The 16,356-nt window shown below is 32.8% G+C and overlaps 2 long non-coding RNA genes across 2 annotated transcripts; one reads left to right on the top strand and one right to left on the bottom strand.

The window, feature by feature from the left end:
• Positions 1 to 463: 463 nt before the first annotated feature.
• On the bottom strand, positions 464 to 5,414 carry LOC127845025 (uncharacterized). The gene is made up of 3 exons (XR_008033025.1): positions 5,183 to 5,414; positions 2,310 to 2,490; positions 464 to 1,952 (listed from the first exon to the last, which is right to left on the bottom strand). It is a non-coding gene; the product is annotated as an uncharacterized LOC127845025 (long non-coding RNA).
• A 4,543-nt stretch (positions 5,415 to 9,957) lies between these two features.
• On the top strand, positions 9,958 to 10,961 carry LOC127845027 (uncharacterized). The gene is made up of 2 exons (XR_008033027.1): positions 9,958 to 10,485; positions 10,853 to 10,961. It is a non-coding gene; the product is annotated as an uncharacterized LOC127845027 (long non-coding RNA).
• The last annotated feature ends 5,395 nt before the right edge of the window (positions 10,962 to 16,356 follow it).

Here is a 16,356-nt window from a genome sequence, read left to right on the forward strand (position 1 = left end):
CTGTTCAAATAATACACTTTTTGAGTGTATAAATGCACTTTTGTGTGTATTTTAAAGTGTACTTTAGTGTTTTTAAGTGAATTAATACGCTTAAGTGTATTTAAGTGTATTAATTCGCTTACCGTTTTTTTTTGTTCCCCAAAAAGTACACTTGAAGCGTATTTTAAGCGTTTTAATTTACTTAGGAAAACATGAAAAAATACACTTAAATACGCTCTTGTGTATTTTTTGAAAAAAATACGCTCTAGTGTATTTTTTGAAAAATTTGGGGGAAAAAATACGCTCAAGTGTATTTTTTTTTAAATACGCTCTAGTGTATTTTTTGAAGAAAAAAAAACGCTCAAGTGTATTTTTAGTGTATAAAGTGCACTTAAGTGTATCTTTAAAAATGTCTATTAAAAAAACATTCATTTGGATATGAAAAGTGGCCGGTTTTAATATGATCTGAGAGAACAACAGCAAATAAACTTTGAAATAAACACATTTATTCACATAAATCATTTTAAAATAAACAAGTAGTTAAGGCCATTCTATGGGTGCTTAAAAGCTTTTCCGCTTTCCTCTGCAACTGCTTCCCCCTGTCCCTATACTTTTTGGTTTACATTGTTCCATACAAAGAATGCATTGAAAAAAAACATGTCAATATACAATTTTTTCAAACAATATCACAATAAATAACAATGGCAAATAAAATATGTTGAAAGACAAAGACATACATGTAGGCTTACCAAATTGTCAAATAGCAAAATAGTTTTTTTTAAATCTTTCTCAATCCTCACATGGTTTTTAATATTGTTAAAGATTTTTTCTTGCCAAACTTGTAATGTGGCGCACAAATTATTTAAGTTTTTCGAGTTTATATGAAAAAACCTAAAATGACATCAAAGATAATTCGTTCTTATTATTAAATATATAAGCACTATGGACATGAAAGCACATTTGAGATCTACATAACTTTCCAAACTTGGAAATATATACAACCATTTACAACTATTTACTCACAAGTTATCTCAGTTTTAACTATAAAGGGGACATATCAACAGCTAGAACAGTATTTTATAGTCTGAAATAGATTTATTTATTAAAAATAACGTTATAAATAATTTCTAAACACAAACACTTTCAGAGGGTAAGAGAGACATTCGGAGGCCGTGGGAAAATTTTAGGAGTGACACAAATTCAAATAAACTTGTAATGTGGCGCAAAAATTATGTAAGTTTCTTGAGTTTATATATCTCAAAAAAATACATTAAAGATAATTCATTCTAATTATTAAATTTATAAGCATATGGACAATGAAACGCACACTCGCTAGGTTTTGGCAAACAATAACCTGCTCAGTAAGTTTTTGTGGGTTTTTGGCAAGGTGGTTTCCTGTGGGTTTAAACACTTTTTTGTATTAAAGTATGTTAAAGTCTTTTACAATTTTGTGCTGATATGTTTCAGTAAAAAAGTAATAGCCCCATGCAGTTTTAAGGGAAAAAAACACAATGTGCAGGAAAATCATCTTTATAACACAAACAAATATGAACATAAGAATTGTACACTTCATTATAAAATGAGGCATTTGTGGAAGATTGTATGGAAAAAACGATTAACCGCAGTGTTCCGCAGTGGGTCAATATATTTAGATCGCAGCTGCTGCAGAGAACTAGGTCACAGCTGTTGGGGGTACCTGAACCGCAGTGGCCGGAGGAACCTGGACTTCAGCATTTGGAGAGACCTTGACCGAATATGGTGGTGGGACCAGTAGTCCAGTACAGCAGCCATTTGAGAACACGACCGCAACCGCCAGGGGGACCTGGATGGCAGCCAGTGCCTAGACCTGATCTTGGCAGCTGGAGGGACCTGGAAAGCAGCATGCGAGACCGGAAAAGCAGGGGCTGGAGTGACATCTACCACTGATGTTGCTTGTGTCCTTCTCTTCTTAAGGATCTTGAATGCGTATTGATCTGCAAAAGATAAACATGATATCACACACTATCAAAAGGGCGAGGCATTCTTCATACTTGTTAAATTGTAAGGTTTTTGTTTCACTTAACTATGAAATATTGCTGTAATGGTAATCTTGTTGCGATTATAATTAGAAATTTAAATCAATGCAAGTTTGTTTGCTTGTTGTTTTTGTTTGTTTATTTTTGCAATTTTTTAATCCTGTGATCACATGTGACTAAACTCTTATCATCAAAGAAATAGCGTTTTGTAGACAATACAGTTTGAAAATGAACTAAGATGCGTGGTCTCATTTGGCTGTCTGGACTCGCTGGAAGTGTGATGCATTTTAAATGCAATAACCTGTATAGTTTTACCTCTCAACAAATCCAGCTTTTCTTAGTCAAGCACAGCCCACTCTCCTGCTTCACTCTAGTTGGCCAACTCTTGAAGGGTAAAAACCTGGTGTTAAAGTCCATACATCAGTCAGTATCCCCCTGTTTCTTCCTTTTTTAGCAGGTGATAATGCACATTCTTTCCTTGGGGCAAGAGTTTTACCTTTAAAATCAAAATATAAAAGTTCTCATTGAAATATGAGGGAAAGAAGTCCATTCAGTAATGACCAGACTTAGCTATAAATAAAGTTTAAGATGACAATAACCATAAAACACAGCCATAATAATTCACTGTACACAACATTAACACTTTTTAATTTGTATATTTATCTATTTTTGTTTCAATTGGTGTTAGTTTTCCTTAAAATTACAATGCATTTACTTATCCTTATACCAGAGACAATACATAAACATGATAATGATCATAATTAATTCAATGAACTTAATTAAAAAAGGGATGCAGAAATAATACAATACAAACGACTCAAACAATGTACAAAACATTAATTACCAAGACCCCTTGGGGCATAGTGATCATTTAGTTATAACATTTGACTTTGTATGTTATACTCAATATTCCAATACTAACACAATCAAGTTTAACTATAAAAAAGCTGAATTTGAGAAAATAAGAGAAGGAATGACCTTGGACTGGGATAAATTATTGGAAAACAAGGACACTAATGAAATGATAGACATATTTATGACCAAACTGAACAATGAAATGAACGAACACATACCAAAGAGAAAGAGCAGTGTGAGGAAAAACAGTGTGCCACTTAGTGAAGAAATAAGAAAATTAATTAGGCAAAAACATCGAGCATGGGAAAAGTACATGAAACATAACAACGAAGAAAACTACAAAATATATACAAGGACTAGAAACAAAGTGAAATCAATAGTAGCAAAGGAGCGTAAAAAATACGAAAAGGAAATAGCGGAGACATCCAAATCAAACTGTAAAAACTTCTGGTCATATATAAACTCAAAAAGGAAAACGCGTAGTGGTATATCGGAATTACACGAAATGAAAGATGGGAAGTTATTTATAGCTAATAGTGACCAAGATAAAGCAGACGTTCTAGCAACATTCTTTACTAGTGTATTCACACAAGAAACTGATGAAAACTTTGATAAAATGGAGAACATTAACTTTGAGAGTCTGTCAAGTGACGATGAATTTAAACCAGAGGAAGTGAAAACCCTATTAAACGAACTCGACACATCTAAGTCTCCAGGTCCAGACCAAGTTCACCCAATTGTTTTGTCAAAACTGTCAGACATAATCCAAATACCTATGTGCCATATATTCAACAGCTCTTTTAAGTCGGGTATTGTGCCTAATGAATGGAAAATTGGACAAATTACAGCATTATTCAAAAAGGGAGATAAAAAATTAGCCTCGAACTATAGACCAGTCAGTCTCACTAGCGTAATCTGCAAACTGATGGAAAAATTAATTCGTAAGCGGATAGTTGATCATATGAACTCTAATGATTTATTCAGTGATAAGCAGTTTGGATTTATTGGAGCCCGATCAACCAACCTACAGTTACTCAGGGTTATGGACCACTGGACTAGTATACTAGATCAAGGAGGCGAAATTGATACAATTTACACAGATTTCATGAAAGCATTCGATAAGGTCCCACACAAAAGATTAATATACAAGTTGGAAAAATATGGCATCAGCAAACAAACATGTAAATGGGTACAGAACTTCTTAACCGATCGTAAACAAAGGGTACAAGTCTATGGGAGCTACTCACAATGGCACGTTGTCACCAGCGGCATTCCTCAGGGTTCCGTACTAGGACCGATCCTATTTGTGGTGTTCATAAATGACTTACCAAAATGTGTGAACTCTAGTGTTCTTATGTTTGCGGACGATACAAAAATATACCGTGAGATTTCGACTAAAAATGATCAGTTAATTCTCCAAGATGATTTGAATAAACTTTTTGAATGGAGCAACAAATGGCTGTTAAAGTTTCACCCAGATAAGTGCAAAATACTACAAATTTCAACAAAACCCCCAGAAATAAGATCATATACTATGCCCAAGTATGAAGGAGGCCTCGTTTCTCTAGAAAGAGTTGAAAATGAAAAAGATGTTGGTGTAACAATAAACTCAAAATTAAAATTTGATGAACACATACAAAACCAAGTAAATAAAGCCAACAAAATGATGGGATTAATAAGACGTTCATTTAAATTTCTAGATTTTAGAAGCTTCAGATTATTATTCAAATCCATTGTAAGACCACATCTGGAATATGCCAGCAGTGTATGGAGTCCATCAAAAATTAAAGACATTGATAGCATAGAAAACGTCCAACGTAGAGCAACCAAAATGTTACCCAAACTTAAGGATAAATCATACGAGGAAAGACTTAAATTGATTAAACTACCCACTTTGAAATTTCGCAGACTACGAGGGGATATGATCGAAACATACAAGATCTTGAACAATATCTATGACAAAAGAACAACAGTTGGAATTTTTACTTTGAACACAAATACAAATAGAGGTCATCCATTAAAACTTTTAAAACAAAGGTGTGCACGCGACATTCGCAAGAACTTTTTCTCCAATCGCATTGTAAACATATGGAATAATTTACCAAGTGCTGTCGTCACATCCAAGAACACGGATACTTTTAAAAGACGCCTAGATAAATATTGGATAAACCACCCAATGGTGTACGATCATAACTGTGACTATAATGAAATAACCGGAGGCAAAACACCGAGACTATTAAATAGCGATGACGAAGAAGAGGCCACTACAGAGGTCCAAAAGACCTGCGGTGGTAAACCACCTAAGGTAACCTAAGGTAAATAAAAATACAAACCTGTTACAACTGTTCTTCAGTATCCAGCCACTTTGGACCTCCTTTGATTTACTACATTGTAGTAAATACACTTTGTTTTCATCACACAATACTTCATGCTGACAGTATTTCAAGACATTTGACACTACAAGTACAATTTAAAATCTTAATTTGCTAAATCATGTCTAAAAATGTAGCTCATTATCAGTTGCTGACACCTGCTTGTTTAAACAAATTTACTTCCTGTGCCCTAAGCCAATCAAAAGTGGCTTGTTTTCAAAACAAAAACTATCAACCAATCAAAAGTATGCAGATGATATGCACCCCTTTGTTAGGCATTGCTGCATCACTGATAAGAGATTAGTGTTTATGATGCATATTTGATTTAATTGGGGGAGAGCTGATCTTTTATCTGTTGTGTCAGCTTGAGATATATCTACTGATAAAGGCACATTTCAACACCAAAATATTTATGGAATAATACACATCACTGATAACAATTCTTCTCTTTGTGACCTTAAATTGAATATCATTACTGAGAAATGACAATCTGTTTATTGTTTATGAAATCACAAATTACAATACATGCACATAACCCTTAGCATATTATATTTATTTGTGAATATTTCAATTTGACATACTGAAAGGTGTTAGAAAATTATAATTCTATTATAAATATTATTTTAATTGCCTTTAAAAAATGTGTTTAGTAGACAATGTGGTAGATATTAATTTTATTTGGGTTAAATATCAGTATAAGAAATTTGAGAAAATATAATTTAAATATTAAAAATATTGAAAGTGTCAAAAATATTATGTGGGCTTTCAAAAATATTATGTGGGCTTGCCAGAAGCCCACATAATATTTTTGACACATTCAGTATTTTTAATAAGTGACCCACAGCCTGATTTAGTTGAACTTGTGCTTTTTAAAGCTGTTAATCATTGTTGTTAAAAAATTTATTATGAATAGTATTTTTTTCTTGATGTTTTCAAATAATCAATAAACATTTGATAATGTCATACATAACACTTGTATTTGTGTTGTTTTTGTAAATACTACAAAATTTTTACTACTAATATATAATGTATGAAAAGTATAAAATATGTTCAGACCCAGAAAAGATACACTTATTAATACACTTAAATACGCTTAAATTGAAAAGACACACTGTCTTGGAAAAGATATAGTTAAAAATACACTTCCATTGAAAAGACGCACTCAATCATATAAAAGTACAGAAAAAATACACTTGGCAATTCAAAAGATTATGAAAAAACGCGCTCTAATTTCGAAAAATACACTTTAATGCACTTAAGTGTACTTTTAAAACGAAAGACGCAGAAAAAATACACTTTTTTGGAGAAAGCGCAGAATAAATGCACTTCTTAAAGTGTATTTTGTTAAAAAGCGTATTTTATTTCGAGAAGGGTAACGACAAGCATTGGCAACTAGATGTAACATTGACGATTCTCTACAATAAATGAAATTAACAATAAAAAATGAATAATAAGATTATAGTACAACAGATATGCTTTTCAAAGTATAATATAATAGCATACACTCATTAGAATAAGAGGTTTCATAAATAACAATTTGAAACATGTTCAATCAATATCGAAATATCTTATTCAATATTTATTACACAGCATGAATTAATTGTTAAAACATAATATAAATACCATTTAACCATTCCCCATTTATAACGGACCTTGCAAACCAAATAATGTTTCTTTAAAAAAATCTATGACGGTAAAAAGTGAGCGTGCGATGTCGCGGAAAATATTATACTTGACGACGTCATACAATGACGCGACTTTAAACAATTTAAGATTTAAAATTAAATCACATCATTGATTTTAACAATGAGTTTTGATAATATAAATGCCATTGAACAGAAAATTGACATAAATGTAAACATAATTAATTTTTACAAAATACCCGACAACAACAGATTTAGTGTTAAAATTCCCGGGTACGTTTTAGTATATTTACCGTACCCAGGGTACGAGCCTTACTAACTGTATTATTATTATATCTCACCGACTACAAGGTACCTTTACCTTGTTGTGTTTATCAAACTGGAATTTATGTAAAATCCGGCTTTGTTTACTTTTATTTTTCATTCATTTGATTACGCAATTGTTGACGTACCTCGTGGAAAATTATTTGAATCTTTGGATTTTAATGGCGACAAGCTATAAGTGTCAATTTATTTTAAAAACGAATCTAAGATTTTAAGTATTGTGTGTTTTTCATGCATAATTCAGTGTTTTCCAGAAAATTGAGTACCAGTTATATGGCCGGCAACTATGCAGTAAAACAAAAGCATTTATGACATTTACTTGATATATTTGGGAAAAAAAGCCGTCATGTAAATGTAAGAGTAAATGTAACGGGCAGAATCGCTGGCTGCCGGTATTTAAAGAGAACACTGATAATAGTAAACTAAATCTCTACGACACGATTACAGCGTTGTAAAATTGTGTTTTGGGTGATAATGGTTAGTAATTCATACAAATGTTATTAAAAAATATTGTGCTTTAAAATTAATTTTGAGAATGGGATGGAAGAACAGAAAATGAAGAGCATACAGGGATGGAAATAAGTGGTTTCCCATGAGCCCGGGGCAAGTAGATTTTGGCCTGGGCAACTCAATTTCAAAAGTTGGTAAACTTGTTTTTTTTTTAAATCTTAAAACAATTCAGTGCAATAAAAATTGAAAAACAATTGATCACCATGGATCAATACTAGTTAAATAACATTCATTATATAGGAATAGGACATGATTCAATTCAGGCTCATAATAATACATCATGCATTGAACATGTGTATTGTCAGCAAATGTATATAATTATCTATTATTTTATTTAAAAAATGTATAATAATATTCACATGTTCATATTTCTGGGCTCGTTATTCTTTATCTGGGCAACCAAAATACTAAAGATGGTTGCCCACAATAGTAAAAAGTTAGTTTCAATCCCTGGCATATCATTGTAACTTTATTGTTTAACTGCATTGCATTAAAATTGTGATTGAGGTAAGCTTGTTGTTTATAGTATATTTACTTTTTAGCTCGACTATTATATATGAAATATATATAGTGTAGCTATCCTACTCACCCCGGCGTAGGTGCGCGCATTGGAATGTTTGCGTACCACCTCGAATATATTTCCTATGTCCATTGACATATTGCTTTCATACATGTATTTTGCTTCTTAACCAACATGACCCCAATGTATAAACAAAAGCAGATAACTGTATCAAGCATTTTGTAACAATTATGGCCTTTTTTTCACTAAGAATAAGCATATAATTGATAAATCTATTTTAAAGTTTGCGTACCACCTTTAAATTGCCACAACTTTTTTATTATGCTCTCCCCAAATTTTTTAAGGGGGTAGCATATAGTCGCCGCTTCGTCTGTCCGTCCGTGCATAATTTTTGTCGGGCTATTTCTCAGCAACTAATGACTGGAATTCAATTTAACTTAATGGGAAGCTTCACTACCAAGAGGAGACATGCATATTATCAGCCGGTTCTGATGATTTTTCACAGAGTTACAATGTATGGCCCTATGAAATTTTCCATTAACTGTACATATAACGCGATCTACCTGTTGGCGTATTCGTTATTACTGGGAAAAATCTAATTTTTGAATAAAATCACGAAAAAGTGGTGTTTTTTAGTGCGCAATCGCTATAAACACGTGGCTTGGCCGGAAGTACATGTAGCCTTAATAGCAACCCCAAGACAATTCACCCCCAGGAGACAATTCACGGGCTAGACAATTCAAATTAGATTTTTCATACCCCAATTTTTCGATTTTCGTAATCATTTTTGTCGTACCCAAATGTTTTTCGTACCCAAATTTGTTCGTACCTAAAAAAAAATTCGTACCCATTAGTTTCGTACCCAAATGTTTTTCGTATCCAAATTTTTCGTACCCAATTTTTTTCGTACCCCTTTTTTTTCGTGCCCAATTTTTTTCGTACCCATTTTTTTCGTACCTAAATTTTTGTTCGTACCAATTTTTGTTCGTACCAATTTTTTTTTTCGTACCCATTATTTCGTACCCAAATGTTTTTTGTTCCCAATTGTTTTCGTACCCAATTTTTTTTTCGTACCCATTTTTTTCGTACCCGTATGTTTTTCGTACCAAAATTTGTTCGTACCCATTTTTTTTTCCGTACCAATCTTTTTCGTACCCAAATGTGTTCGTACCCAATTTTTTTTTCATACCCATTTTTTTCGTACCCAAATAAAAAAAATCGTACCCATTTTTTTAGTACCCAAATTTGTTTCGTACCCAAATTTTTATTTGTACAAATTTTTTTCGTACCCAAAAAATTTTCGTACCCTAATTTGTTTGTTTCCTTTATTTTTTCGTACTCTAATTTGTTTTCGTAACCAAATTAGTTTTTTTTCCTGCCCATATTATGTTCGTACCCATTATTTCTTCGTACAAAAATTTGTTCATACCCAAATTTTTTCGTACCCATATGTCGTACTCAAATTTTTTACGTACACAAATTTGTTCGTACCTAATTTTTTATTCGTACCCATTTGTTTCGTACCCAAATAGTTTTTCGTACCTTTATTTTGTTCGTACCCTTTTTTTTTTCGTACTCAAATTTGTTTTCGTACCCAAATTATTTTTTTTTCGTACCCACTGCCCACATATTTTTTCGTACCAATTTTTTATTTTGAAATAATCGATTTTCAATTTGATTTGAACTCTCCACTCATTCCATCCCGCGAAACCCTTAAGGTGTCGCAACTCTAGTATATGGAATGAGTGCTGTATTGGACGTCATCATTGATGACGTTCATTCGAACGAATGATAAAGGGGGCTAAGTTTCGTTAAGCTGGCGCATATAGTCGCGATTTGTGGCGCTTGAATACTGGCCGAGCACGTTTGCTGAAATTTGACATGTATATGGACAAGAATGCGATCTACCTGTTGGCGTAGGCGTTATACCTGGGAAAAATCAAGTTTTCGAGTATTTTGCGTTTAAATATTTTTATGGGAAAGAGCACGCGCGCATGACGTCATGAAAGGCGCTTAGGCTAGCTTCCATCTTGCTACGAAACAAAGAAACTGACGTTACGCGTTATTAATTTAATATAAAGTTAGGCGTTTAATCGATAAACAAAGACGTAATAATTGTGTTTGAATATCAATCGGAAGTACACATGCATGTCTTTTGTGCACAGTGTGGTTTTTTAATAAACATGACATAAATCTATGTGTTATTCAACGTATTGTGTGCGACGAGTTGAAGAGAGGTTTACACGGCTAGGCTTTCCGAGATAAATGTAAGTACACACTGGTATTAGAATGGTATTCTATTTATCCGATAATATCTTGAATATAAATGATATTGAGACAATTATATTATTAGGGTTTAATAATTTATTATTTAATCAATAAATAAACGCGAGCAGCAAATCAATTAATTTCGTTTATAGTGGAAACCGAAAGTAAACAAAGCAACCGTCAAAATGGCTGACGACATAGCAACGTAGGAATTAACACTCAGAAAATATTTACAAAATAAGATCATCAGAAATGATATAAAGTGAACGCTAATTCGCTGTTTTGACGATAAGTATATGATCTATTGAAAAACCATAACATTTGACATAAAAACACCCGCGGATAATCCGATATGGAAATCTTCAGCGTAACGAAATAGCAGACACCACACAGCGTCTCATCTGATTCTACGCTGTTTGCCAAGGCCGATACTATAATGAATGGAAATGCACAAACTCAGTAACTGGCAAGCATATATGCATTAGTAGGTTGTTTCGTGATTATTTAGAAACGACTACATAATTCTTTTGGTTCAGCCAGTGCAACTTAAGAGAAATAAGTATAAAAAGTTTCTACACCTGACAACAATAAGCCAACTTAATACAAGGTAAGTTGTTTACATTATTTAAAATATTGCAACAATAAACAGCTGGTACAATGTAATGTCATCATTTTAATTTTAATAAGCCCGTGGTTAATTACCCTTTTTAATCTTATGGATCAATGCATCTCTAACACCTTCAATTGACTTGTTCATGAAAAATATACACCCTCAGTGCATGTTATCCCATACACCATCACTCACTTACTAAGGCTCGATTGGTCATTCTCGGCTCGGGTACTACTTACCAGTACATGTACCCCGGGTACTCTTAACTTTACTTACATGTACCCCGGGTACGGTAAATAAACTTAAACATACCCGCAAATATTAGATTGTATCCGAGTTGTATATCCGCCCAAAATCCGATATTGTTAAACATGCTACCGATTAACGTAAAACAATATTGTTTACCTTAAAGAAACTTCTCTTTTAAAAAATCTGCATCAACATGCTTTTTAGTATGAGTGTTGAGAGGACGCCGTAGGAATAATCAAGTAATCAAGAATACGTCTCTGTTTCTGCTTTTATTTCCTTCATGTATAATGACGATAAGGATTGACGACTAAAATTGACAACAATGATAACAAGCATAGAAAACTAACACTAACGACAAGCATTGGCAACTAGATGTAACATTGACGATTCTCTACAATAAATGAAATTAACAATAAAAAATGAATAATAAGATTATAGTACAACAGATATGCTTTTCAAAGTATAATATAATAGCAAACACTCATTAGAATAAGAGGTTTCATAAATAACAATTTGAAACATGTTCAATCAATATCGAAATATCTTATTCAATATTTATTACACAGCATGAATTAATTGTTAAAACATAATATAAATACCATTTAACCATTCCCCATTTAACGGACCTTGCAAACCAAATAATGTTTCTTTAAAAAAATCTATGACAGTAAAAAGTGAGCGTGCGATGTCGCGGAAAATATTATACTTGACGACGTCATACAATGACGCGACTTTAAACAATTTAAGATTTAAAATTAAATCACATCATTGATTTTAACAATGAGTTTTGATAATATAAATGCCATTGAACAGAAAATTGACATAAATGTAAACATAATTAATTTTTACAAAATACCCGACAACAACAGATTTAGTGTTAAAATTCCCGGGTACGTTTTAGTATATTTACCGTACCCAGGGTACGAGCCTTACTAACTGTATTATTATTATATCTCACCGACTACAAGGTACCTTTACCTTGTTGTGTTTATCAAACTGGAATTTATGTAAAATCCGGCTTTGTTTACTTTTATTTTTCATTCATTTGATTACGCAATTGTTGACGTACCTCGTGGAAAATTATTTGAATCTTTGGATTTTAATGGCGACAAGCTATATATAAGTGTCAATTTATTTTAAAAACGAATCTAAGATTTTAAGTATTGTGTGTTTTTCATGCATAATTCAGTGTTTTCCAGAAAATTGAGTACCAGTTATATGGCCGGCAACTATGCAGTAAAACAAAAGCATTTATGACATTTACTTGATATATTTGGGAAAAAAAGCCGTCATGTAAATGTAAGAGTAAATGTAACGGGCAGAATCGCTGGCTGCCGGTATTTAAAGAGAACACTGATAATAGTAAACTAAATCTCTACGACACGATTACAGCGTTGTAAAATTGTGTTTTGGGTGATAATGGTTAGTAATTCATACAAATGTTATTAAAAAATATTGTGCTTTAAAATTAATTTTGAGAATGGGATGGAAGAACAGAAAATGAAGAGCATACAGGGATGGAAATAAGTGGTTTCCCATGAGCCCGGGGCAAGTAGATTTTGGCCTGGGCAACTCAATTTCAAAAGTTGGTAAACTTGTTTTTTTTTAAATCTTAAAACAATTCAGTGCAATAAAAATTGAAAAACAATTGATCACCATGGATCAATACTAGTTAAATAACATTCATTATATAGGAATAGGACATGATTCAATTCAGGCTCATAATAATACATCATGCATTGAACATGTGTATTGTCAGCAAATGTATATAATTATCTATTATTTTATTTAAAAAATGTATAATAATATTCACATGTTCATATTTCTGGGCTCGTTATTCTTTATCTGGGCAACCAAAATACTAAAGATGGTTGCCCACAATAGTAAAAAGTTAGTTTCAATCCCTGGCATATCATTGTAACTTTATTGTTTAACTGCATTGCATTAAAATTGTGATTGAGGTAAGCTTGTTGTTTATAGTATATTTACTTTTTAGCTCGACTATTATATATGAAATATATATAGTGTAGCTATCCTACTCACCCCGGCGTAGGTGCGCGCATTGGAATGTTTGCGTACCACCTCGAATATATTTCCTATGTCCATTGACATATTGCTTTCATACATGTATTTTGCTTCTTAACCAACATGACCCCAATGTATAAACAAAAGCAGATAACTGTATCAAGCATTTTGTAACAATTATGGCCTTTTTTTCACTAAGAATAAGCATATAATTGATAAATCTATTTTAAAGTTTGCGTACCACCTTTAAATTGCCACAACTTTTTTATTATGCTCTCCCCAAATTTTTTAAGGGGGTAGCATATAGTCGCCGCTTCGTCTGTCCGTCCGTGCATAATTTTTGTCGGGCTATTTCTCAGCAACTAATGACTGGAATTCAATTTAACTTAATGGGAAGCTTCACTACCAAGAGGAGACATGCATATTATCAGCCGGTTCTGATGATTTTTCACAGAGTTACAATGTATGGCCCTATGAAATTTTCCATTAACTGTACATATAACGCGATCTACCTGTTGGCGTATTCGTTATTACTGGGAAAAATCTAATTTTTGAATAAAATCACGAAAAAGTGGTGTTTTTTAGTGCGCAATCGCTATAAACACGTGGCTTGGCCGGAAGTACATGTAGCCTTAATAGCAACCCCAAGACAATTCACCCCCAGGAGACAATTCACGGGCTAGACAATTCAAATTAGATTTTTCATACCCCAATTTTTCGATTTTCGTAATCATTTTTGTCGTACCCAAATGTTTTTCGTACCCAAATTTGTTCGTACCTAAAAAAAAATTCGTACCCATTAGTTTCGTACCCAAATGTTTTTCGTATCCAAATTTTTCGTACCCAATTTTTTTCGTACCCCTTTTTTTTCGTGCCCAATTTTTTTCGTACCCATTTTTTTCGTACCTAAATTTTTGTTCGTACCAATTTTTTTTCGTAACAATTTTTTTTTTCGTACCCATTATTTCGTACCCAAATGTTTTTTGTTCCCAATTGTTTTCGTACCCAATTTTTTTTTCGTACCCATTTTTTTCGTACCCGTATGTTTTTCGTACCAAAATTTGTTCGTACCCATTTTTTTTTCCGTACCAATCTTTTTCGTACCCAAATTTGTTCGTACCCAATTTTTTTTTCATACCCATTTTTTTCGTACCCAAATAAAAAAAATCGTACCCATTTTTTTAGTACCCAAATTTGTTTCGTACCCAAATTTTTATTTGTACAAATTTTTTTCGTACCCAAAAAATTTTCGTACCCTAATTTGTTTGTTTCCTTTATTTTTTCGTACTCTAATTTGTTTTCGTAACCAAATTAGTTTTTTTTCCTGCCCATATTATGTTCGTACCCATTATTTCTTCGTACACAAATTTGTTCATACCCAAATTTTTTCGTACCCATATGTCGTACTCAAATTTTTTACGTACACAAATTTGTTCGTACCTAATTTTTTATTCGTACCCATTTTTTTCGTACCCAAATAGTTTTTCGTACCTTTATTTTGTTCGTACCCTTTTTTTTTTCGTACTCAAATTTGTTTTCGTACCCAAATTATTTTTTTTTCGTACCCACTGCCCACATATTTTTTCGTACCAATTTTTTATTTTGAAATAATCGATTTTCAATTTGATTTGAACTCTCCACTCATTCCATCCCGCGAAACCCTTAAGGTGTCGCAACTCTAGTATGGAATGAGTGATGTATTGGACGTCATCATTGATGACGTTCAATCGAACGAATGATAAAGGGGGCTAAGTTTCGTTAAGCTGAGGCATATAGTCGCGATTTGGGAGTCTTGAAAACTGGCCGAACACGTTTGCTGAAATTTGACATGTATATGTACCAGAATGCGATCTACCTGTTGGCGTAGGCGTTATACCTGGGAAAAATCTAGTTTTCGAGTATTTTGCGTTTAAATATTTTTATGGGAAAGAGCACGCGCGCATGACGTCATGAAAAGCGCTTATGCTAGCTTCCATCTTGCTACGAAACAAAGAAACTGACGTTACGCGTTATTAATTTAATATAAAGTTAGGCGTTTAATCGATAAACAAAGACGTAATAATTGTGTTTGAATATCAATCGGAAGTACACAAGTGTGTTTTTTTAATAAACATCACATAAATCAATGTGTTATTCAACGTATTGTGAATTTGTGTGCTACGAGTTGAAGAAAGGTTTACGCGGCTAGGTTTTCCGAGATAAATGTAAGTACACACTGGTATTAGAATGGTATTCTATTTATCCGATAATATCTATTACATTATTAGGGTTTAATATTTTATTATTAAATCAATAAATAAACGTGAGCAGCAAATCAATTAATTTCGTTTGCAGTAGAAACCGAAAGACGGAAAGTAAACAAACCAACCATCAAAATGGCTACGACATAGCAACGTAGGAATGAACGCTCACAAAATATTTACAAAATAAGATCATCATAAATGATGTAAAGTGAACGCTAGTTAGCTATTTTGTAGATAAGTATACGATCCAACGAAAAAACAATAAAATTTGACATAAAAAAACACCAGTGGATATGGAAATCATCGGCGTTTGAAATAGCAGACGGCGTCGACCAATGGCTGCCAATACAGGTTCGAAAAGAACGCTCGAAAGTATTAACAAAATAACATAGATGATGTAAAGTGAACGCTTATTCGCTGTTTTGTAGATAAGTATACGATCTATTGAAAAACCATAACATTTGACACAAAAACACCCGTGGATATGGAAATTTTCAGCGTAACGAAATAGCAGACACCACATGGCGTCTCATCTGGGTCTACGCTGTTTGCCAAGGCCGATAATATAATGAATGGAAATGCACAAACTCAGTAACTGGCAAGCATATATGCATTAGTAGGTTGTTTCGTGATTATTCAGAAACGACTACATAATTCTTTTGGTTCTGCCAGTGCAACTTAACAGAAATAAGTATAAAAAGTTTCTACACCTGACAACAATGTGCCAACTTAATACAAGGTAA

Source organism: Dreissena polymorpha, chromosome 9, assembly GCF_020536995.1.
Source record: "Dreissena polymorpha isolate Duluth1 chromosome 9, UMN_Dpol_1.0, whole genome shotgun sequence".
Lineage (NCBI taxonomy): Eukaryota > Metazoa > Mollusca > Bivalvia > Myida > Dreissenidae > Dreissena > Dreissena polymorpha.